The sequence below is a fragment of the Coenobita brevimanus genome, chromosome 84 (genome assembly GCF_032717465.1).
Source record: "Coenobita brevimanus isolate Jiangsu-jjx chromosome 84, ASM3271746v2, whole genome shotgun sequence".
Taxonomy (NCBI): Eukaryota; Metazoa; Arthropoda; class Malacostraca; order Decapoda; family Coenobitidae; genus Coenobita; species Coenobita brevimanus.
The window spans coordinates 31,613,514-31,640,720 of record NC_137037.1 but is presented as its reverse complement, the minus strand read 5'-3'; positions in this window follow the sequence as shown (position 1 = coordinate 31,640,720).

Here is a 27,207-nt window from a genome sequence, read left to right as displayed (position 1 = left end):
GTGTGTGGCAAGTGTGCAAGCCAGGGTCATGATGCGGAACATTGCACATCTGAGACGGTCTGTTGCTTCCACTGCAAGGGCGCTCACTCCACTTCCTCTAGGGATTGTCCCAAGTGGAAGGAGGAGAAGGAGGTCTACACAGTGAAGGCAACGGAGAGCATTTCCTACTACGAAGCTAGGAAAAAGGTGAAGGAGTTGCATGCAACTCCCACGCTGAATAGGTCCTATGCTTTGGCGGTAATGTCCTGTCCTGTGATGTGCTCTGTAGAGACGCAGACTGATCCTGTCCTTCTCCCTACTGCCACTCACAGTACATCTCCATCTCGACCTCCTCTCCGCTCCAACTCTCTCACTAACATCCCTAAGGCTTCAACTTATTCTCAGGCTGCTGCTGCCTCTCCATCAGTACGGCCTAAAACGAAGCCTAACAAGTCTAGTAAAAGTAACATGACCACCCTCACAAAACAGTCTCTTCCTCATGTTCTTCCAGTTCCCACCCCAGCGAGGGAGAGGAAGGTTACCTCTTCCTCGGGGGAGTCAGGGAACCTCATAATTGACGACAATATGGAGGTTTCCGTGAACAAGCACTGGGATAGGTCCCCCGGTAGTCGCTCGCCTGCTGGCGGGCGACAAAAAAAGACAAAGCACACTGGCCCCCAGCGAAAATCTTAAACCGTTGCTTTCACTGTACTACAGTGGAATTGTAGAGGTACTGGGAATAAGTTACACAATATAGCAATCTTGCTTTCTATACACAGGCCAGACGTTGTTTGTTTACAGGAGACGCGCCTGGAGGATCACCCTGATCCTCCACAGTTCAAACACTACCACTCGTATAGAAGATATGAAGGTCACGGAGTAGCCATTTACACACACAAATCACACCCACAAACGGAAGTGATTCTAAATTCTACTCTGGAAGCGGTCACGTGCAGAGTAAAATTTAATAACATGTATCTGTCTATTTGCTCTCTGTACTGTCCTCCACATGGCCCCATTGATAGTGATGCTTTAAATTCACTAGTGGAACATCTCCCTGGGAATAAGTTAGTGTTGGGCGATTTTAACGCCCATCACTATCAGTGGGGTAGCTTGAGGATTGATGGTCGTGGGGAGCAAGTAGCCGACCTAATACTACAATCCAACCTCTGTCTTCTGAACGATGGTAGAGCGACTCGTGTAGATGATCGTACTGGTAACTTTTCGGCCATTGACTTATCTTTGGCCTCCCCTGGTATACATCAAGATCTCTCATGGGACCCTTACGACGACTCCTTGGGAAGTGATCATTTACCCATCTGTCTTTCTTATACACGCGACATCATTTCGGACCCTCCACCTCCAAAATTTAAGTATAAGAAAGCAGATTGGGGATCCTTCTCAAGGATCGTCAATTTAGATATATCTGGGGAGACCATGGATGTTAAGGTCGAAAATATATCCCAATCCATATTACACGCAGCTGAGGCTGCTATTCCCAAGACTTCTACACTTCATGCGAAGCATAGAGCACATTGGTGGACGCCGGATTGCCGACAAGCATTAAGAAAACGCAATAGGAGATACAGGATTTTTGATAGTCAGCCCACTGAGGAAAACTTTATTTCATACAAACAGGCACGGGCTGAGGCAAGGAGAATAATAAGAAGGGCCAAACGTGAATCCTGGCGGTCCTTTGTGTCCACGGTGACTCGTACAACTCCATTACGTAAAGTCTGGCCTACTATAAGAATATTAAATAATCTATCTATCTACTGCCAGACGCCTCAATCCCGTTTGGGGTGGCCACAAACAAATAATTAAATAATAAAGGCCCATATTTCCAATCACCACCCTTCAGGTTAATAATAACATCTATGACGAGCCCATGGACGTTGCTAACATCCTCGCCAGGAGTTTTTCTCATGTAAGTAGGTCAGCTAATTATGATCCGCGTTTTCAACATCATAAACGCATGGCTGAGCTACAGATATTAGATTTTGCCATAGAAGACGTAGACTCCCCGTACAACCAAGAGTTTACGCTACATGAACTGCTCCTTGCCCTTAAATCCTGTAAAGACACCAGCCCTGGACCAGACATCATCACGTACGGTATGATCCAGCATCTTAATCAGGACAACCTGATTAAGATGTTAGCATTGTACAATGAGATTTGGGCGTCTCGAACGTTCCCAAACTCATGGCACTTTGCGCACGTCATACCGATACCCAAAGAGGCTTGTCGTCTTATGAATCCCACTTCATTTCGTCCTATTGTGTTGACTTCTTGTCTATGTAAGGTCATGGAACGTATGGTTAACAATAGGCTTCTTTTTCTTTTAGAGTTGAAGAATTTGTTAAATGATCAACAATGTGGCTTCCGTAAATACAGAAGTTCACTAGATCATTTAATGCATTTGGAGCATTGTATTGCAGAGGCATTTGCCAATAAAGAATTCATGATAGGGGTGTTCTTGGACATCCATAAAGCCTATGACATTACATGGCGACACGGTATACTAATGAAGCTCTATGCTTATGGTTTAAGAGGAAATTTGCCTATTTTTATTTCAAATTTCTTAAGGGACAGAACTTTCTCTGTCAAATTGCCCCATAACGTAACATCGGATATATTTCTCCAGGAAATCGGGGTGCCGCAGGGAAGTGTGCTTAGTCCTACTTTATTTAGTATTATGATCAATGATATTCTGTCATCAGCTCCCATCCCGAGGAATCTTAAATACTCACTCTATGCTGACGATTGTGCAATATGGCACTCTTCCTGTAATGCACAATTTTCGGCTGGGCGGATTCAAGCAGCCCTTGACTCCGTCCACCAATGGGCCTTGCAGTGGGGATTTAAGTTTTCCGTCCATAAGTGTGCCGCTATAGTCTTCACTAATCGTAACGTACCTAATTTGTGCTTAACTTTGGATAATCAGGCGGTACCTTTTCAAAATTCTGTAAAATTTTTAGGAATACATTTTGATCGTAGAATGAATTTTAAACTTCACGTTAATACTTTGCTTGCTCGTTGTGATAAACCGTTAAATGTCCTCAAGTACCTAGCGGGTACTACATTAATTAATGGTGTATAAATCCCTTATTCGATCGAAGCTAGACTATGGCGCACAGGTGTATGGCTCGGCATCTGATGCCACGCTGAAAGGATTGGATGTGTTGCAGAATAAATGCTTGCGAATGTGTCTTGGAGCTGTCCGGTGTACCCGTGTGGCTCGTATGGAAGTGGAGGCGAATTTGCCTCCCCTCATTATTCGCCGTGACCACCTGACCTTGTCCTACGGCGTAAGGACATTAAGGAAAAGTAATATCGGCAATGTGGCCTGTACCCCCCTGCATCAATACCACCACCTTCTGCGGAAGGTGCGTCGGCCACTTGCCGCTCGCCTCCACTTACTGACTCAGGAGCTTGATGTGGACCCCAGTGACTGTGACAAGTTGGTGCTTAAAAATATAGCGCCTTGGGAGCCACCCGGCTTTACAGTCGATGTTACATGGCTCCCAGCACCAAAGGCCAAGGCGCTGGAGGCGGAGGTCCACCACTTGTTTCGTAACATCATTGTTCGTCACTTGGGGTCCCATCAATTGTACACCGACGGCTCCAAGTCGAGTGAATGTGTGGGTGCAAGTGTGTGGTCGACTGAATGTGCCCTCAGGTATCGGTTGCCGACTCATACATCTGTGTTTACTTCAGAACTTTTTGCTATTGACAAAGCCATAGACTATGCTCTCAATTCTAGGCATGACTCATTTGTCATATTTTCAGATTCAAAATCAGCCCGTCAGGCAATTGCATCTTGCACTACGGACTCTCACGAGATCCAGGGCCGCATCGTTAATAAGTTGCATTCATGCAAGAAGTCATTCACGCTCATCTGGGTGCCTGGTCATTGTCGTATCTACGGCAATGAGCAGGCTGACTTACTTGCAAAGTTGGCTGTAGAGCTCGAGGAGACTTGGGACGTTCCTCGTGATCTACGGTCGAGTCTCTCTCTCGGAAAGAAATCAATAAATCTTGTGGCAAGGTCAGTGGACCAGACTAAATATTCCAACTTGTAAGCCGTACCTGGGCGACTGGGATACCGCCAACCGTCCCAGTCGCCTAGAAGAAAAAGTGTTGGCGCGGTTACGGCTTAATGCCACCATTTTAACACAGATAAAACCATATATGGAAAGACGCTTCCCACCGCACTGTGACATCTGTAATGCGGTGTTATCTATCAGTCATATCCTGCGCTGTCGGCGATGTATTCGTGAACGTGCTTCACTTATAAATTACTGCGGCGCAGTAGACGTCCCCTTCACCCTTTCCACCATCCTGGGTGATGGGGACATCGTTATGACTGATAAATTGATGGATTTCTTGAGAGAGACCAGACTGATCAGAGTGATGTGACTTTTTTACTGTGTGGTTATGGTTTTTATGAACAGTAAATATGTATATAATGTAATATTAATTAGGGTTGACAGTTGACATATTTTAAATAGTTCCTCCTCCCACCGATCTATTTCTGATATTGATGTCCCCTACATTAAGCCAAGTTCCTCGCCTGACAGTCACCAGCTGATGAGTGCAAGTGTGTAATATAGGAAGGTATTGGGCACTTGCAGTCGATGGTGGTCTGCTGGGCGTGGTTCTTCACTTTTTGTACAAATTATATAAATACATTATATTATCTTGCTTAAGTTATTCTAATTAGGGACGACAGCTGACGCATATGGAAATGTTCCTGACTCGTCTGGTTCCCTTTCATATATTCATGTCCCCTATATTAGGTTGTGCCTCGACTGACAGTCACCAGGTGATGAGTGCAGGTATGTCATGTAGAAAGGCATTACATATCTGCAGTCGATGGTGTTCTGTTAGTTGAGGTATTTTTACCATTAGTGTAGATCTAGCTATTTGTCTCTGTAGGATTTAGTATAGGTTAGCGATTTTTCTGTTAGGTGATTAGTTTTAGGGTCTTTAGATTAATATTTCTTTATAATATAAGGTATAAAAAATATAAAACCAAGAAAAAAAATAAATAAAAAAATAAATAAGATTAAAATTATTATATATATATATATATATATATGTACGTTTGCATGAAAGTGTGTCTGTATGTATGCATGGAAGTGTGTGTGTGTGTGTGTGTGTGTGTGTATGTATGTATATATATATATATGTTTGTATATATATGTATATATTTTTAAATATATATATATATGTATATATATATATATATATATATATATATATATATATATATATATATTGTATATATATGTATATATATATATATATATATATATATATATATATATATATATATATATATATATATATATATTGTATATATATGTATATATATATATATATATATATATATATATATATATATATATATATATATATATGGCCATAATAACCAGGGGCTTCGGCCCAAATGGTTGATAGACCGGAAAAAAAAAAAAATCCCTCGGGGGGGGGGGATGGACTTTGATGGATGGTTGCGGAGAGGACGGACATGTGTTTCTGGCTCTCCTCTAGTTTTCAGGGCTGCCTCACCTTCATTAGCTTTTTTTTTTTCACCCTTCTGGTGACTCTTAGGATTAGCTAGTACTAATTTTCCTCCCTACCCTTGCTAGAGATATAGTAAGTGTCTATGTCTATTTACTAAGATTACCTTTGCTTACTCGCCCACAGAGGGGTCCCCCCCACTGATCGCTCTGGGGTGTGAAGTAACACGGTCGGGCCTCCCTGGAGTGGTCTGAGAGGGCAATCTTAGCCATAGGTGTGTGGTCCCAGGTTGTTTGTCCCTTGTTCGTTTTTCCTCCTCCTTCCCACTTCCCCCGTTAGGGGGAAGTGGTCCCTATGGCGGACAACCCTACTGCCTCCCCCCCCCTTTAGGGGGGGAGGTAGTCCTGACCGACTCTCGACTGCTGCACGGACGGACTGCCCCCAGACTGAACGGCCCCAGACACGTACCCGCCTTGACATTAATGTACATAACGCCGAGTTTGTATTGATTCATGCGGTTGGTTCCACTCCCCTGTCCAGCCTCAATCCCTTCATCATCAAGAAGGTGATTGATGGGTGTGCAGGAGAGGTGGAACAAGTGAAAAAACTTGCGAGTGGAGACCTCCTCGTAAAAACCATGAATTCAGCTTAGGTCAAGGATTTGCTTAAACTGAGGAAGTTCCATAGTTAAGATGTCCAGACAACGATCCCCCACTCCATGAATTCCTGCAAGGGTGTTATCACCTGTAGGGATCTGGTGCTTATGGAAGAGAAAGAAATCGTATAGGAACTTGCTCAGCAAGATGTAATAGAGGCCAGATTTATTACAAAATTTTCAGAAGGCATAAGGACGAAGACCGCAACAGTTGTTTTGACTTTTGCAAAAGTATCTCTTCCATCCAATGTGAAAGTTGGATACGAAATTTTCCATGTCAGACCATACATCCCGAACCCCCTTCGTTGTGCAAAATGTCAGATATATGGACACCATGAAAAGGCTTGTCGGTCTTCAAACTTAGTATGTGGCAAGTGCGCGGCTGTAGGCCATTCTGCTGACCACTGTACATCAGAGAATGAACGTTGCTTTCACTGCCAGGGCGCTCACCCACTTCCTCTCGGGTTTGTCCCGAGTGGAAGGAGGAGAAAGAGGTCTGCACAGTGAAGGCAACTGAGGGCATATCCTTTTACGATGCTAGGAAGAAGGTGAAGGAGTTGCATGCAACTCCCAAACCTAATATCTCCTATGCATCGGCGGTTGTGTCCTGTCCTGTGATGTGCACTGTGGAGACACAGACTGACCTTACATTCGCTCCTCATGCCCCACACCCTACCTCTCAGTCTAAGCCTCCTGTACGTTCCAACTCTCTGACAGAAATCCCTGTTGCCACTTCATACTCTCAGGCTGCCGCTGCTCCTTCGCAGTCAGTGCGGCCAAAACAGAAGCCTGACAAGTCAGATAAAATTAACTTGACCACCCTCACCAAACAGTCACGTCCTCATGTCCTTCCTGCTCCTATTACAGCGAGGGAGAGAAAGAATAGCTCTTCCTCGGTGGATTCTGGGAGCCTTGTTATTGACGAGAATATGGAGATCTCCACAAGCAAGCACCGGGAAAGGTCCCCCGGTAGCCACTCGCCTGGTGGCGGGCAGCATAAAAAAACTAAGAGCACGGGCCACCCTCGTAAATCTTAAACCGTTGCTTTCACTGTATTACAGTGGAATTGTAGAGGTATTGGGAATAAGTTACATAATATAGCAATCTTGCTTTCACTACACAGGCCAGACGTTGTTTGTTTACAGGAGACGCGCCTGGAGGATCATCCTGATCCTCCACAGTTCAGACACTACCACTCGTATAGAAGATATGAAGGTCACGGAGTTGCCATATACACCCACAAATCACACCCACAAACGGAAGTGATTCTAAATTCTACTCTGGAAGCGGTCGCGTGCAGAGTAAAATTTAATAACACGTATCTGTCTATTTGCTCTCTGTACTGTCCTCCACATGGCCCCATTGATAGTGATGCTTTAAATTCACTAGTGGAACATCTCCCTGGGAATAAGTTAGTGTTGGGCGATTTTAATGCCCATCACTATCAATGGGGTAGCTTGAGGATTGATGGTCGTGGGGAGCAAGTAGCCGACCTAATACTACAGTCCAACCTCTGTCTTCTGAACGATGGTAGAGCGACTCGTGTAGATGATCGTACTGGTAACTTTTCGGCCTCCCCTGGTATACATCAAGATCTCTCATGGGACCCTTACGACGACTCCTTGGGAAGTGATCATTTACCCATCTGTCTTTCTTATACACGAGACATCATTTCGGACCTCCACCTCCAAAATTTAACTATAAGAAAACAGATTGGGGATCCTTCTCAAGGATCGCCAATTTAAATATATCTGGGGAGACCATAGATGTTAAGGTCGAAAATATAACTACTTCCATATTACACGCAGCTGAGGCTGCTATTCCCAAGACTTCTACACTTCATGCGAAGCATAGAGCACATTGGTGGACGCCGGATTGCCGACAAGCATTAAGAAAACGCAATAGGAGATACAGGATTTTTGATAGTCAGCCCACAGAGGAAAATTTTATTGCATACAAACAGGCACGGGCTGAGACAAGGAGAATAATAAGAAGGGCTAAACCTGACTCCTGGCGGTCCTTTGTGTCCACGGTGACTCGTACAACACCATTACATAAAATCTGGTCCACTATAAGATTATTAAATAATAAACGCCCATACTTCCCTGTCACCACCTTGCAGGTGAATAATACCACCTATGACGAGCCTGTGGACGTTGCTAACATCCTCGCCTGGAGTTTTTCTCATGTAAGTAGCTCAGCCAATTATGACCTGCGTTTCCAACATCATAAACGCACGGCTGAGCTACAGATATTAGACTTTGCCACAGAAGACGTAAACTCCCCGTACAACCAAGAGTTTAAGCTAGATGAACTGCTCCTTGCCCTTAAATCCTGTAAAGACACCAGCCCTGGACCAGATACCATCACGTACGGTATGATCCAGCATCTTAATCAGGACAACCTGATTAAGATGTTAGCATTGTACAATGAGATTTGGGCGTCTCGAACGTTCCCAAACTCATGGCACTTTGCGCACGTCATACCGATACCCAAAGAGGCTTGTCGTCTTATGAATCCCACTTCATTTCGTCCTATTGTGTTGATTTCTTGTCTATGTAAGGTCATGGAAAGTATGGTTAACAATGGGCTTCTTTTTGTTTTAGAGTCGAAGAATTTGTTAAATGATCAACAATGTGGCTTCTGTAAGTACAGAAGTTCACTAGCTCATTTAATGAATTTGGAGCATTGTATTGCAGAGGCATTTGCCAATAAAGAATTCATGATAGGGGTGTTCTTGGACATCCATAAAGCCTATGACATGACCTGGCGACACGGTATACTAATGAAGCTCTATGCTTATGGTTTAAGAGGAAATTTGCCTGTTTTTATTTCAAATTTCTTAAGGGACAGAACTTTCTCTGTCAAATTGCCCCGTAACGTAACATCGGATATATTTATCCAGGAAAACGGGGTGCCGCAGGGAAGTGTGCTTAGTCCTACTTTATTTAGTATTATGATCAATGATATTCTGTCATCAGCTCCCATCCCGAGGAATCTTAAATACTCACTCTATGCTGACGATTGTGCAATATGGCACTCTTCCTGTAATGCACAATTTTCGGCTGGGCGGATTCAAGCAGCCCTTGACTCCGTCCACCAATGGGCCGTGCAGTGGGGATTTAAGTTTTTCGTCCGTAAGTGTGCCGCTATAGTCTTCACTAATTGTAACGTACCTAATTTGTGCTTAACTTTGGATAATCAGGCGGTATCTTTTCAAAATTGTGTAAAATTTTTAGGAATACATTTTGATCGAAGAATGAATTTTAAACATCACGTTAATACTTTGCTTGCTCGTTGTGATAAACCGTTAAATGTCCTCAAATACCTAGCGGGTACTACCTGGGGTGCCGACAGAAAATCTTTATTAATGGTGTATAAGTCCCTTATTCGATCAAAGCTAGACTATGGCGCACAGGTGTATGGCTTGGCATGCGATGCCACACTGTAAGGATTGGATGTGCTACAGAATAAATGTTTGTGAATGTGTCTTAGAGCCGTCCGGTTTACCCATGTGGCTCATATGGAAGTGGAGGTGAATGTGCTTCCGCTCCGTATTCGCCGTGACCACCTGGCCTTGTCCTATAGTGTAAGGACATTTAGGAAAAGTAATATCGGCAATGTGGCCTGTACCTTCTGCGTGAATACCACCACCTTCTGTGGGGGGTGCGTCGGCCACTTGCCGTTCGCCTCCACTTACTGACTCAGGAGCTTGGTGTGGACCCCAGTGACTGTGACAAGTTGGTGTTAAAAAATATAGCCCCTTGGGAGCCACCTGCCTTTACTGTTGATGTTACATGGCTCGCAGCACCAAAGGCCAAGGCGCTGGAGGCGGAGGTCCACCACTTGTTTCGTAACATCATCATTCGTCACTTGGGGTCCCACCACTTGTACACCGACGGCTCCAAGTCGAGTGAATGTGTGGGTGCAAGTGTGTGGTCGACTGAATGTGCCCTCAGGTATCGGTTGCCGACTCATACATCTGTGTTTACCTCAGAACTTTTTGCTATTGACAAAGCCATAGACTATGCTCTCAATTCTAAGCATGACTCATTTGTCATATTTTCAGATTCAAAATCAGCCCATCAGGCAATTGCATCTTGCACTACGGACTCTCACGAGATCCAGGGCCGCATCGTTAATAAGTTGCATTCATGCAACAAGTCATTCACGCTGATCTGGGTGGCTGGTCATGTCGTATCTACGGTAATGAGCAGGCTGACTTACTTGCAAAGTCGGCTGTAGAGCTCGAGGAGACTTGGGACGTTCCTCATGATCTACGGTCGAGTCTATCTCTCGGAAGGAAATCAATAAATCATCTGTGGCAAGGTCAGTGGACCAGACTAAATATTCCAACTTGTAAGCCGTACCTGCGCGACTGGAGCACTGCCAATCGTCCCAGTCGCCTAGAAGAAAAAGTGTTGGCACGGTTGCGGCTTAATGCCACCATTTTAACCCACATAAAACCATATATGGAAAAACGCTTCCCACCGCACTGTGATGTCTGTAATGCGGTGTTATCTATCAGTCATATTATCCTGCGCTGTCGGCGATTTATTAGTGAATGCGCTTCACTTATAAATTACTGCGGCGCAGTAGACGTCCCCTTCACCCTTTCCACCATCCTGGGTGATGGGGACATTGTTATGACTGATAAATTGATGGCTTTCTTGAGAGAGACCGGACTGATCAGAGTGATGTGACTTTTTTACTGTGTGGTTATGGTTTTTATGAACAGTAAATATGTATATATTGTAATATTAATTAGGGTTGACAGTTGACATATTTGAAATAGTTCCTCCTCCCACCGATCTATTTTAATATAGATGTCCCCTGCATTAAGCCAAGTTCCTCGCCTGACAGTCACCAGCTGATGAGTGCAAGTGTGCAATATAGGAAGGTATTGGGCACTTGCAGTCGATGGTGGTCTGCTGGGCGAGGTTCTTCACTTTTTGTACAAATTATGTAAATACATTATATTATCTTGCTTAAGTTATTCTAATTAGGGCCGACAGCTGACGTATATGGAAATTTTCCTGACTCGTCTGGTTCCCTTTCATATGTTCATGTCCCCTATATTAGGTTGTGCCTCGACTGACAGTCACCAGGTGATGAGTGCAGGTATGTCATGTAGAAAGGCATTACATATCTGCAGTCGATTGTGTTCTGTTAGTCGAGGTATTTTTACCATTAGTGTAGGTCTAGCTATTTGTCTCTGTAGGATTTAGTATAGGTTAGCGATTTTTCTGTTAGGTGATTAGTTTTAGGGTCTTTAGATTAGTTTTTCTTTATAATATAAGGTATAAAAAATATAAAACCAAGAAAAAATATTAAAAAAAAAATACAAAAAAAAAATAAGATTAAAATTATTATATATATATATGTATATATATATATATATATATATATATATATATATATATATATATATATATATATATATATATATATATATATATATGTATATGTACGTTTGCATGAAAGTGTGTCTGTATATATGCATGGAAGTGTGTGTGTGTGTGTGTGTGTGTATGTATGTATATATATATATGTTTGTATATATATGTATATATGTTTAAATGTATATACATATATGTGTATATATATGGCCTTAAGAACCAGGGGCTTCGGCCCCAATGGTTGATAGGCCGGAAAAAAAAAAAAAAACCCTCGGGGGGGCACACACACACCACAAAGCCAGTCAGGAGGCAGGACGTGAATGCTGGGCAATCCCCAGGTCCTGTCCTCCCCACTTACTGTTTTTTTTAATCAGCCCATACACCACTGACCAGGCTAATGAATGGCCCGGCCTGCACTATATGTGCAGGGAATCTTTCAACAACAATAAGAATCCCTCGGGGAACGAGACACAAACGAGGAGCAATGGGACGTGAATAACCTTGCACTGCGCTAGACCAGAGTCCATATGTGAGGGAGTGATTCTCAATCCAGCAGGATAGGATCCAGTAGCTGAAGAATCCACTAGGAGGACCATAACGGCCAAGGTTGTGGGGCAGGTCAAGTGGTTCCACGTCCGGAAGGGCTACGGCTTCATCACACGCCGGGATGCGGGGGGGGGATGTGTTCCTCCACCGCTCCTCCATCGTGGCCCCAAACCCTGCCCACCCTGTGCCGTCTGTTGCTGCTGGCGAGGAGGAAGAATTTGTTATACAGGAGGATGCTAAGGGCCCCACAGCTGCCTTTGTCACCGGCCCTGCAGGCCAGGCAGTTCGGGGCTCGCCCCATGCCCTCCCCCGTCGTCGTCGTCAGCGGAGGCGGCCACCATCTGATGTTTCTGCCTCCTTCCCTGCCTCCTCTGCCTCTACCATCATCACCATGTGTGTGGAGGTTTTCTAAGGCCTTTTCGGGGGGAGATATGGCGGTTTTTTGCTCGGCGCCTGCCCGTCATTTTCCAGCCCAACGGGCTCCCTGCCATATGCATCCCAGAGTCTTTTTCTTCCACACCTATGGCACAGAGGAGGCCTGGGAGGGGAGCTCCTTGTCCTCGTCCTCTTCGTCATCACCGTCAGCCCTCTTCGACCCCCACCTCCTTGGTACCGCGGGTGCTGCAGCTGCAGCCTTCCCCTCCACCGACAAGGATTCAACTGTCGGGGCATGCTGTCTTCTGCCAGTCTGCCTCTCAGCCCATACCTGATGTTCCCATGGAGGTTGGGGATGCTGAATCCATCATCTCCACCTGAGGCTGCTTCTGATGCACCTGTATCTGAAGAGGTGACTCCTGCTGTGCGTCCTTCAACATCAACGGACCAGGGAGCGAAGAGTGCCAGGTCCTCTAGTTCAGTCCAGCAACTCTTTTGGGGAGACTTTTCCTCCCTCCCCCCTCTTGGCCTCGAGATACTGGAGAACCAGCTGCTCCATTATGAAGACACGGCACCAGTGGAGTCTGGCAAGCGAGAGTTTTCCAAGGGGGACTACCGGCAGGTGTTGCTATCCTTCACCGAGCTGCGCCGGGGGTCCCTCAAGACTGTTACCGACCCTGAGGAGTGTCGTATACTTTCCTACACCCTCGGGGTCGTGAAGTCTCACCTTGCCGCAGGTTCCGACTCGGACTCAGACTCTGCTGCCTCCACGGTTTAGTCCCAGCCATCACTTTTGCTGCCCATGCCTTCCTGCTCCTGACTGTCTTCCGTGCTATGGACTGTCTGGATATTGTGTTTCCATATATGTACACGTGTGTATATGTATATATGTAGTGTATGACATTTTGGCTTCTACCATGTACAGTGTATGACATTTTGGCTTCTACCGTGTACAGTGTATGACATTTTGGCTTAATGGCCAACGTTATGGCCGATAGCCATTAAATAAAAAAATCAATCATCATCTACCTCGTCGTAGGGAGTTCGGACGTGTTTTTCTGGCTCTCCTCTAGCTTTCAGGGCTGCCTCACTGGCATTAGTTTTGTAAATAAAGCGATTAAAAGTTAGGTTAGCTAGTACTAATTTTCTTCCCAGCCCTTTAGAGATATAGTAAGTGTCTATATCTGTTTCCTGAGATTGCATTTGCTTACTCACCTCTGGAGTGTACCCCCCACTGATCGCTCTGGGGTGTGAGTCACACACAGGCGCGTCCTCCCAAGAGTGGTCTGAGAGGGTAATCTCAGACTAGGTGTGTTTTCCCCGGGCAATTTCTCCTTTGGTCGTTTTTCTCTTTCTTCCCACTTCCCCCATGAGGGGGAAGTGGTAACTATGGCGGATGCCACTACTGCCTCCCCCCCCTTCAGGGGGGAGGTAGTCCTGACCGACCCCCGACTGCTGCACGGACGGACTGCCCCCAGACTGAACGGCCCCAGACACGTACCCGCCTTGACATTTGTGTAAACAATGCCGAGTTTATATTGATTCATGCGGTTGGTTCCACTCCCCTGTCCAGCCTCAATCCCTTCATCATCAAGGTGATTGATGGGTGTGCAGGAGAGGTGGAACAAGTGAAAAAACTTGCGAGTGGAGACCTCCTCGTAAAAACCATGAATTCAGCCCAGGTCAAGGATTTGCTTAAACTGAGGAAGTTCCATTGTCACGATGTTCAAACAACGATCTCCCACTACAAGAATTCCTGCAAGGGTGTTATCACCTGCAGGGATCTTGTGGTTATGGAGCAAGAAGAAATCGTACAGGAACTTTCTCAGCAAGATGTCATAGAGGCGAGGTTCATCACCAGATTCTCGGAAGGCATAAGGACGAAGACCGCAACAGTTGTTCTCACTTTTGGCAAAGTATCTCTTCCAGCCAATGTGAAGGTTCGATACGAAATTGTAAATGTTAGACCATACATCCCGAACCCCCTTCATTGTTCAAAATGTCAGCTCTATGGACACCACGAAAAGGCTTGTCGGGCTTCAAACATCATGTGTGGCAAGTGCGCGGCTGTGGGTCACTCTGCTGACAACTGTACATCCGAGACCGAGTGCTGCTTTCACTGCAAGGATGCTCACTCCACTTCCTTGAGGGCTTGTCCCAAGTGGAAGGAGGAGAAGGAGGTCTGCACAGTAAAAGCGACACAGGGCATTTCCTTCTACGATGCTAGGAAGAAGGTGAAGGAGTTGCATGCAACTCCCAAGCCTAATATCTCCTATGCATCGGAGGTTGTGTCCCAACCTGTGATGTGCACCGTTGAGACACAGACTGACCTAACATTAGCTCCTCATGCCCCACGCCCTACCTCTCAATCTAAACCTCCTGTATGCTCCAAGTCTCTGACAGACATCCCTGTTGCTACTTCCTACTCCCAGGCTGCCGCTGCTCCTTCGCAGTAAGTGCGGCCAATATCGAAGCCAGACAAGTCTGATAATATTAATTTGACCACCCTCACTAAACAGTCACGTCGTCATGTCCTTCCCGCTCCTGGTCCAGCGAGAGAGAGAAAGAATAGCACTTCCTCGGTGAAGTCTGGGAGCCTTGTAATTGATGAGAATATGGAGGTTTCCATGAGTAAGAATCGGGAAAGGTCCCCCAGTAGCCACTCGCCTGGTCGCGGGGAGCATAAAAAAACTAAGCACACTGGCCACCCTCGAAAATCTTAAACCGCCGCATTCACTCTATTACAGTGGATTTGTAGCGGTGTCGGGAATAAGTTACACTATATAGCAATCTTGCTGTCAATACACAGGCCAGACGTTGTTTGTTTACAGGAGACGCGCCTGGAGGATCATCCTGATCCTCCACAGTTCAAACACTATCACTCGTATAGAAGATATGAAGGTCACGGAGTTGCCATATACACACACAAATCACACCCAGAAATGGAAGTGATTCTAAATTCTACTCTGGAAGCTGTCGCGTGCAGAGTAAAATTTAATAACATGTATCTGTCTATTTGCACTCTGTACTGTCCTCCACATGGCCCCATTGATGGTGATGCTTTAAATTCACTATTTGAACATCTGCCTGGGAATAAGTTAGTGTTGGGCGACTTTAACGCCCATCACTATCAATGGGGTAGCTTGAGGATCGATGGTCGTGCGGAGCAAGTAGCCGACCTAATACAACAGTCCAACCTCTGTCTTCTGAACGATGGTAGGGCGACTCGTGTAGATGATCATACTGGTAACTTTTCTGCCATTGACTTATCTTTGGCCTCCCCTGGTATACATCAAGAATTCTCATGGGACCCTTACGACGACTCCTTGGGAAGTGATCATTTACCCATCTGTCTTTCTTATACATGCGACATCATTGCCCTCCACCTCCAAAATTTAAGTATAAGAAAGCAGATTGGGGATCCTTCTCAAGGATCGCCAATTTAGATATATCTGAGGAGACCATAGATGTTAAGGTCGAAAATATAACTACTTCCATATTACACGCAGCTGAGGCTGCTATTCCCAAGACTTCTACAGTTCATGCAAAGCATAGAGCACATTGGTGGACGCCGGATTGCCGACAAGCATTAAGAAAACTCAATAGGAGATACAGGATTTTTGATAGTCAGCCCACTGAGAAAAATTTTATTGCATACAAACAGGCACGGGCTGAGGTAAGGAGAATAATAAGAAGGGCCAAACATGACTCCTGGCGGTCCTTTGTGTCCACAGTGACTCGTACTACATTATTACGTAAAGTCTGGTCCACTATAATAATATTAAATAATAAAGGCCCTTACATAATTATCACCACCCTGCTGGTTATTAATAACATCTATGACGAGCCCGTGGACGTTGCTAACATCCTCGCCAGGAGTTTTTCTCATGTAAGTAGCTCAGCCAATTATGATCAGCATATTCAACATCATAAACTCATGGTTGAGCTACAGATATAAGACTTTGCCACAGAAGACGTAGACTCCCCGTACAACCAAGAGTTTACGCTAGGTGAACTGCTCCTTGCCCTTAAATCCTGTAAAGACACCAGCCCTGGACCAGACACCATCACGTATGGTATGATCCAGCATCTTAATTAGGACAACCTGATTAAGATGTTAGCATTGTACAATGAGATTTGGGCATCTCGAACATTCCCAAACTCATGACACTTTGCGCACGTCATACCGATGCCCAATGAGTCTGGTCGTCTTATGAATCCCACTTCATTTTGTCCTATTGTGTTGAATTCTTGCCTACGTAAGGTCATGGAACGAATGGTAAACAATAGGCTTCTTTTTGTTTTAGAGTCGAAGAATTTGTTAAATGATCAACAATGTGGCTTCCGTGAATACAGAAGTTCACTAGATCATTTAATGAATTTGGAGCATTGTATTGCAAAGGTATTTGCTAATAAAGGATTCATGATACGGGTGTTCTTGGACATCCATTAAGCCTATGACATGACATGGCGACACAGTATACTAATGAAACTCTATGCTTATGGCTTAAGAGGAAATCTGCCAATTTTTATTTCAAATTTCTTAAGGGACAGGACTTTCTCTGTCAAATTGCCCTGTAACGTAACATCGGATATATTTATCAAGGAAAACAGGGTGCCGCAGGGAAGTGTGCTTAGTCCTACTTTATTTAGTATTATGATCAATGATATTCTGTCATCAGCTCCCATCCCCAGGAATCATAAATACTCGCTCTATGCTGACGATTGTGCAATATGGCACTCCTCCCGTAATGCACAATTTTCGGCTGGGCGGATTCAAGCAGTCCTTGACTCCGTCCACATATGGGCCTTGCAGTGGGGATTTAAGTTTTCCGTCCGTAAGTGTGCCGCTGTAGTCTTCACTAATCGTAACGTACCTAATTTGTGCTTAACTTTGGATAATCAGGCGGTAGCTTTTCAAAACTCTGAAAAAATTTTAGGAATACATTTTGATTGAAAAATGAATTTTAAACTTCACGTTAATACTTTGCTTGCTCATTGTGATAAACCGTAAAATGTCCTCAAGTACCTACTGGGTACTACCTGGGGTGTCAACAGAAAATCTTTAATAATGGTGTATAAGTCCCTTATTCGATCGAAGCTAGACTATGGCGCACAGGTGTATGGCTCGGGATCCGATGCCACACTGAAAGGATTGGATGTGCTACAGAATAAATGTTTGCGAATGTGTCTTGGAGCCGTCCGGTGTACCCGTGTGGCTTGTATGGAAGTGGAGGTGAATGTGCTTCCGCTCCGTATTCGCCATGACCACCTGGCCTTGTCCTACGGCATAAGGACGTTTAGGAAAAGTAATATCGGCAATGTGGCCTGTACCCCCCTGCGTCAATACCATCCCCTTCTGCGGGGGGTGCGTCGGCCACTTGTCGTTTGCCTCCACTTACTGACTCAGGAGCTTGGTGTGGACCCCGCTGACTGTGACAAGTTGGTGTTAAAAAATATAGCCCCTTGGGAGCCACCTGGCTTTACTGTTGATGTTTTATGGCTCCCAGCACAAAAGGCCAAGGCGCCGGAGGCGGAGGTCCACCACTTGTTTCGTAACATCATCATTCGTCACTTGGGGTCCCACCACTTGTACCCCGACGGCTCCAAGTCGAGTGAATGTGTGGGTACAAGTGTGTGGTTGACTGAATGTGCCCTCAGGTATCGGTTGCCGACTCATACATCTGTGTTTACCTGAGAACTTTTTGCTATTGACAAAGCCATAAACTATGCTCTCAATTCTTGGCATGACTCATTTGTCATATTTTCAGATTCAAAATCAGCCCTTCAGGCAATTGCATCTTGTACTAAGTACTCTCACGAGATCCAGGGCCGCAGCATTAATAAGTTGCATTCATGCAACAAGTCATTCAAGCTGATCTGGGTGCCTGGTCATTATCGTATCTACGGCAATGAGCAGGCTGACTTACTTGCAAAGTCGGCTGTAGAGCTCGAGGAGACTTGGGACGTTCCTCTTGATCTACAGTCGAGTCTCTCTCTCGGAAAGAAATCAATAAATCTTCTATGGCAAGGTCAGTGAACCAGACTAAATATTCCAACTTGTAAGCCGCACCTAGTCGCCTGGAAGAGAAAGTATTGGCACGGTTACGGCTCAATGCCACTGTTTTAACTCACATGAAATCATGTATGGAAAGACGCTTCCCGCCGCACTGTGACATCTGTAATGCGGTGTTATCTATCGGTCATATCATCCTGCGTTGTCGGCGATTTATTCATGAAAGTGCTTCACTTATAAATTACTGAGGTGCAGTAGACGTCCCCTTAACCCTTTCCACTATCCTGGATGATGGGGCCATTGTTATGATTGATAAATTGATGGCTTTCCTGAGAGAGACCGGACTGATCAGAGTGATGTGACTTTTCTACTCTATGCTTTTGTTTTTTATCGACTGTAATTATGTATATATTGTACTATTAATTATGTTTGACAGTTGACATATTTGAAATAGTTCCTCCTTCCCACTGATCTATTTCTAATATTGATGTCCCCTACATTAAACCCCGTTCCTCGACTGACAGTCACCAGCTGATGAGTGTAAGTGTTCAATATAGAAAGATATTGGGCACTTGGAGTCGATGGTGGTCTGGTGGGCGAGGTTCTTCACTTTTTGTACAAATTATGTAAATATAGTATACCATCTTGCTTAAGTTATTCTAATTAGGGCCGACAGCTGACGTATATGGAAATGTTCCTGACTCGTCTGGTTCCCTTTCATATATTCATGTCCCCTATATTAGGTTGTGCCTCGACTGACAGTCACCAGGTGATGAGTGCAGGTATGTCATGTAGAAAGGCATTACATACCTGCAGTCGATTGTGTTCTGTTAGTCGAGGTATTTTTACCATTAGTGTAGGTCTAGCTATTTGTCTCTGTAGGATTTAGTATAGGTTAGCGATTTTTCTGTTAGGTGATTAGTTTTAGGGTCTTTAGATTAGTTTTTCTTTATAATATAAGATATAAAAAATATAAAACCAAGGAAAAATTTTAAAAAATAAAAATACAAAAAATAAATAAAATTAAAATTATTATATATATATGTACGTTTGCATGAAAGTGTGTCTGTATGTATGCATGGAAGTGTGTGTGTGTGTGTGTGTGTGTGTGTGTGTGTGTGTGTTGTGTATGTATATATATATGTTCGTATATATATGTATATATGTTTAAATGTATATACATATTGTTACATAGCCTATAATTTCATCATCCTTTGTGTAATTCTAACGTACAGCATGCTGCATGTTTGATCACGAGCGTGTTCTACCTCAGTCCACCCTTCTACCGTTATAGTAGAGTAAGTCGTCCATTCTATTGTTCAGAGCGGGATTGTCAACTCTTTGTCCCCATGGCTTCATTTGCGCGTCCTTCTTACAAGTTGTATCAAGCTCTGCCGGCCCCTATATAATGAGCTCAGTCTCTACATTAATTGCCACATAGATCTGCTCCTCATTTTGTTCACATCTCTGTCCTCCCCTGTACAGTTATTATTATTGTGAGTGCTCAGGAAGTCTCCAGCCATCTAACTGCTGTGTAATTTGAGTATGAGTGTTATTGCATTTTGTTCTTGTACTGTATAGCATAAGGTGTTGATTTGTAGGCCTAGTGAGGTTTTGTAATTAATGTGAAGTTTTTTGTCAGTCATATTATTGATAACAGTTTGTATCTGTAATAATTTATCTTGCATTAACTGAGCATTATCCAGTGTATTTTCATTTTATCAGGGCTGACTTAGATAAATTTACTCTTGCTAATTTCGTGTTAATAGAGGCTATTGCAGTTAACTATATATTCAACCTGTTTTTTGCCATTACGTTATCCTTATGAGTCATGAATGTTTTGTTGTTAGTTTGAGCATTAAACTTTAACATGTAATTTTACCTAACTCTTTTGTTTTGAACCTGGAACTTTACGGGACAGTAGTGATTTTAGTATTCTCACTTAAAGTGTACATTATCTGTGTCTGTTCCGTAACATAAATTTGGCGACCTCTCATCAGGATATTCAGGATATTATGATAAAGATATTGCTTGATATTTTGTGACTGTTACTTATTCATGATGTCTACTATTACTACACTTGATGAAACCAAAGATTTTTTGTCAAATGTGCAAACAGTGTGTGATGTAGAAAACAGAACAAAGAATGAACTTAAGCTTGATGCTCAACAATTGGGAATTGCTGTTCGCTCTCATCATTCTAAAGATCAAATTGTTGACATGATTAATGAAAGCTTGTTTAATGTAACTCCTCCAAATGAGCAAACGCAGATTGAATTAGCTAAGTTACAGCTAGCCCTGCAGGAGACTCGTGCTAAGGAGGTGGAGTCTCAGGCTAAGGAGGCGAAGTTTCAGGCTCGTGCTAAGGAGGCTGAGGCAAGAGTTGAAACTGCTAGGATTCAGGCAGACTATGAGTATCGCATGAAACAAGGTGGAACTGGATCATCTAGCGCTGATGACTTTGATGTGGCTAAAAATGTTAAACTTGTCCCTCCTTTTAATGAATCTGATTTAACAAAGTATTTTCAGTTGTTTGAGAGGGTAGCTACAGGTTTTAATTGGTCCAAGGAGTATTGGCCAGTACTCCTTCAAACTGTTCTCACCGGTAAAGCTCAAGTAACTTATGCATCTTTGCCTCAGGATCAATCTGATAATTATGATGTAGTTAAGAGCTTGATTCATAAGGCCTTTGAGCTTGTTCCTGAAGTTTATAGAGTAAAATTTAGGACAACTTACAAGCAAGATAAGCAATCCCATGTTGAGTATGCAAAAATCAAAGAAGATCTGTTAGAGCAGTGGTTAAATTCTAAGAATGTGGATTCTGATTTTGGTAAATTAAAGCAGATGATTTTGCTGGAAGACTTCAAAAGGTGTGTTAATAAAGATGTAAGCCTATATCTTGATGAGAGAAGAATAGATAATTTGTCTGATGCTGCAGTTTTAGCTGATGAATATGTTCTCACTCACAAGAGATATTCTAAAGAAAAAGGGAAAGCTGAGAGTAAGTAAGTTGCCTCTACTCAGAGTACAGGTAACAGGAAAGAGAATAAAGATGATGTTTCTCAGGAAGTAAATACCAGCTTCACCTCTAGATTTCTGAAAAGTAAATGTACTTATTGTGGTAAGCTTGGTCATACTACGGAGAAATGTTTCAGGAGACAGTGTGATGTGAACAAAAAGGAGTCTTTAAATATTCAGTCAATTGGTCTAGTGTCCACTCTTGAGAGTTCCCAGAATTCTTTAACTGAGTTAACTGAACCTGCTTTGAGGGGTAACTTAAATTCTCATGATGGAGCTCCTCTTTTGAGCAGTAACGTGGGTGACACTCTCAAGAGTTCATGTGCTAATTTCCTGTCTGATGGTTTTGTCAGTCCTCTGGACAGTAATGACAGGAAATCAGTTAAAATATATCGTGATACAGGTGCTTGCCAATCCCTTATACTGACCAGTGTTCTAGGCTCTAATGTTAATTCCTCTGATGAAACTGTAATCTTACAAGGTGTAGGGAATAATTACTTCTCTGTCCCTCTGTGCAGAGTGAATTTAGAGTCTGGTTTTGTTAATGGTTCCGTTATGGTTGGGTTGGTTGAGATACTCCCAATGTCAGGTGTAACTTTCTTACTTGGAAATGATCTTGGTGGAAGTCAAGTGTGTCCAGCTCCTCAGTTGTCTAGTGAGCCAGTGGCTGCGGCCCAGGATTGTGATGTCCCTGATGTGTTCCCTGCATGTGCTGTCACTAGGGCTAAGTCTAAAGTTACTGTTGATTTAGAGGATAATGATGATGATGATGTTATCCTAGCTGACACTTTTCTTGCTAATTTGGACCACTCACCAGATGAGGCAGTACGGCGTAGTGTTGATAATTTGTCTCGTCAAGAGTTGGTTGAGTTGCAGGTTGCTGACCCTGAGTTGAAAGGTCTAGCTAACTCTGTTTGCAGTGAGGAAGAGTCAGCTGGTGCTTCTGCTTGTTATTATATAAAGTCAGGAGTACTTATAAGGAAGTGGAGACCCCCAACAGCATCAGCCGACTGTGAATGGGAGGTTGTACATCAAGTTGTCATCCCTCGTGTTTGTAGGCAGGATATCATTAGAGTGGCTCATGATTCCAGTTTGGCAGGACACCTTGGAGTGAGGAAGACTGTGGCACGCATTTTGAAACACTTCTACTGGCCAGGTATCTTCAGGGATGTTTCCTGGTATTGTAAGTCTTGTCACACCTGTCAAGTTGTGGGGAAGTGTAATCAGACCGAAAAGGTTGCACCTCTAGTTCCCATTCCTCCTTTTGAGGCGCCTTTCACCCGTGTGTTGGTGGATATTGTGGGCCCTCTTCCTAAGACTTCTTCAGGATTTTCTTATGTGTTGACCCTGATTGATATGGCTACTTGTTATCCTGAAGCCATTCCACTTAGAAATATCTCAGCAAAGAACGTGGTTGGGGAAATGCTAGGGTTCTTCACAAAGTTTGGTCTGCCCAAGGAGGTACAGTCAGACCGGGGAAGTAATTTCATGTCAAACGTTTTCAAGCAGTCTCTGAAAGAGTTGGGCATCACCCAGATCACGTCTTCAGCTTACCATCCCCAGACCCAAGGAGAGTTGGAGAGATATCATCAAACACTCAAATCGATGCTCAAGAAATACTGTTTGGAACATCAGAAAGACTGGGATAAAGGTCTTCCATTTGTTGTATTTGCCGCAAGAGAATCTCCAAATGAATCACTGGGCTTCTCACCTTTTGAACTACTGTTTGGCCATGAAGTAAGAGGACCCCTTAAGCTACTCAAGGAATGCTGGCTGTCCGAGGAAGATGACGTCAACCTGCTGGAGTATGTGATGAAGTTCAAAGAACAGCTGTCCACTGCTATACAGCTGGCGAGAGAGAATTTAGGAGCTGCTCAGAAGAAGATGAAGACTTGGTATGATAAGAAGTCCAGGTTACGCCACTTTCAGCCAGGAGATCAGGTTTTGATTCTGCTACCGGTTCATGGGCAACCTCTTCAAGCCAAGTTTAGTGGTCCTTATTTCGTGGAGAAGAAACTCAGTGATGTCAACTATGTCATTGCCACACCAGACCGTAGAAAGAACAAGCAACTATATCACATCAACATGCTAAAGTTATATCACAGGCGGGACGAAAATAATCCAGTCTGCACTGTAGCTGTTCCACCCGAGTCTGCAAGTGAAGCTCTCCCATGCAGTATGAGCCTGAGTGATAGTTTGGGGAAGAATCCTGATGTCATGAATGATCTCCAGACTAAGCTTTCTCATCTACCTCCCGAGGAAAGGCAGGAGTTTTCGGCATTACTGCAGGAGTACCTCAAGTGTTCCGTGCCACTCCAGGAAGAACTACTGTGTTGATGCATGATGTCGATGTTGGAGACACAAAGCCAATTAAACTGCCTCCTTACCGTGTGAACTGAGTGAAAGTTCCTCTCATCCAAAAAGAGCTTGGCTACCTGTTGGACCACAAGATGATTGAGCCCTGTCAGAGCGAGTGGAGTTCTCCTGTCACTCTAGTCCCTAAGCCAGGTGGGTCACAGCGGCTTTGCATTGACTACAGACGTGTTAATCAGATAACCAACACAGACACTTACCCTCTCCCTCGCGTGGAAGATTGTATACACAAGATCGGAAAGGCTTGGTACATAAGTAAGTTTGATTTGGTAGAGGGATACTGGCAAGTACCTATGACTGAACGTGCTAGGGAGATCTCATGTTTTGTAACACTAGGAAAGACTTTTGCATGTTCTTTAATGCCATATGGTATGAAGAATGCACCAGCCACATCTCAGAAGCTCATGAATGTTGTAACAGAGGGTTTGGGAGGGTGTGTTGTTTATATTGATGATGTATTAATCTTCAGTGACAACTGGAAAGATTACCTATGCCATGTCAGTAAATTTCTTGAGCGTTTGGTTCATGCTAATCTTGTAGCTAATATTTCAAAGTGTGAGTTTGGTCAAGCTAAAGTTCAGTACCTTGGGTATGTAATTGGTGATGGACATGTTGCACCACCAGGAGCTAAGGTTCAGGTTATAAGTGATCTTCCCAGACCTAAAAGTAGGAAAGAGCTACAAAGATTTTTGGGAATGGTAGGTTATTACAGGAGATTTGTTCTTAACTTTTCAATTCTTGTATCACCACTTACAGACCTACTGAAAAAGGGAGTTAAATTTGTCTGGACCGATAACTGTGAATCCTTTTTCAACAAACTTAAAGCTATCCTATTAAGTCAGCCAGTGCTCGCTACTCCAAATTTTGCTAAGCCATTTAAGATGGCTGTTGACGCAAGTGATACAGGAGCTGGAGCTGTTTTGCTGCAAGAGGATGATCAGGGTGTTGAACACCCTGTATCTTATTACAGTAAGAAGTTCACTCCACCTCAAAAGAACTACTGAACTATTGAGAAAGAGCTTTTGGCCTTGATTTTGGGTTTACAGCATTTTTCATTTTATTTGTGTTCTGGTTTTGACCCCATAGTCATTTATACCGATCATAACCCACTGAAATTCCTCAGTAAGTTTAAAGATAAAAATCAGAGATTGAGAAGATGGAGTCTACTTCTTCAGGAGTATTCATTAGACATACAACATGTCAAGGGGAAAGAAAATGTTATTGCAGATTGCTTATCTAGACTTTAGACAGATTGTTTTAGAGTAATAAGAAATTTCCTTTGTAAATATCTTTTTCTTTGTGGGGAGGTGTTACATAGCCCATGATTTCATCATCCTTTGTGTAATTCTAGCGTACAGCATGCTGCATGTTTGATCACGAGCGTGTTCTACCTCAGTATACTCTTCTACCGTTATAGCAGAGTAAGTCGTCCTTTCTGTTGTTCAGAGCGGGATTGTCAACTCTTTGTCCCCATGGCTTCATTTGCGCGTCCTTCTTACAAGTTGTATCAAGCTCTGCCGGCCCCTATATAATGAGCTCAGTCTCTACATTAATTGCCACTTAGATCTGCTCCTCATTTTGTTCACATCTCTGTCCTCCCCTGTACAGTTATTATTATTTTGAGTGCTCAGGAAGTCTCCAGCCATCTAACTGCTGTGTAATTTGAATATGAGTGTTATTGCATTTTGTTCTTGTACTGTATAGCATAAGGTGTTGATTTGTAGGCCTAGTGAGGTTTTGTAATTAATGTGAAGTTTTTTGTCAGTCATATTATTGATAACAGTTTGTATCTGTAATAATTTATCTTGCATTAACTGAGCATTATCCAGTGTATTTTCATTATCAGGGCTGACTTAGATAAATTTACTCTTGCTAATTTCGTGTTTATAGAGGCTATTGCAGTTAACCATATATTTAACCAGCTTTTTGCCATTATATTATCCTTATGAGTCATGAATGTTTTGTTGTTAGTTTGAGCATTAAACTTTAACTTGTAATTTTACCTAAATCTTTTGTTTTGAACCTGGAACTTTACGGGACAGTAGTGATTTTAGTATTCTCACTTAAAGTGTACATCATCTTTCTCTGTTCCGTAACAATATATATATCCGGCCTTAATAACCAGGGGTTTTGGCCCCAATGGTTGATAGTCCAGAGGAAAAAAAAAAAAAATCGGGGAGACTTTGATGCATGATCGTGAGGAGTGTAGACGTGTTTTTCGTTGCGCTCTTCTCTAGTTTTCAGGGCTGCCTCACCGGCATTAGCTCTTTTTTTTTCACCCTTCTGGTGACGTTAGGCTAGTTAGTTTCTAACTTTCCTCCCCTCCCAATTAGTTTGGAACAGTAGGTGTCTGTTCCTATTTACTGAGTTTACGTTTGCTTATCGCCCACGGAGGATCCCCCCCACTGATCTCTCTGGGGCGTGAACGGACACGGTCGGGCCTCCCTGGAGTGGTTTGAGAGGGCAACCTCAGACTTAGCTGTTAGGTCCCAGGGTGATAGTCCCTTGGTCGTTTTCTCTCTTTCTTCCCACTTCCCCCATTAGGGGGGAGTGGTATTATGGAGGACACCCCTACTGCCTCCCCCCCCCTTCAGGGGGGGAGGTGGTCCTGACCGACCCCCGACCGATCAACGGACTGACAGCCCCCAGACAGAATGGCCCCAGACTCGTTTGCCTCTGGACATTAATGTAAAAAATGCGGAGTTTGTAATTGTTCATGCTCTAGGTTCCACTCCCTTGAGCAGTCTCAATCCCTTCATGATCAAGAAGGTTATTGATGGCTGTGCTAGGGAGGTGGAACAAGTGAAAAAACTTGTGAATGGAGACCTTGTCAAGACGTGTAATTCCTCCCAAGTTAAGGACTTGTTAAAGCTGTCCAAGTTCCACTGCTATGATGTCGAGGCCGAGATCCCAACATCCATGAATTCCTGCAAGGGTGTTATCACTTGCAGGGATCTCATGGTGATGAGTGAGGAAGACATCATAGAGGAACTTGCTCAGCAAGATGTTTTTGATGCCCGGTTTATAACTAGATTTTCCGAAGGCATGAGGATGAACACGGCCACTATTGTTTTGTGTTTAGGCAAGGTTTCACTCCCGGCACATGTCAAAGTTGGTTACAAAATTGTTAATGTAAGACCATATATCCCCAACCCACTCCGTTGCATGAAGTGTCAATTATATGGACACGTTGCTAAGAATTGTCGGCATTCACAGTCAGTGTGTGGCAAATGTGCAACACAGGGTCACGATGCTGAGCAATGCACATCAGAGACTATCTGTTGCTTTCACTGTAAGGGTGCTCACTCCACTTCCTCTAG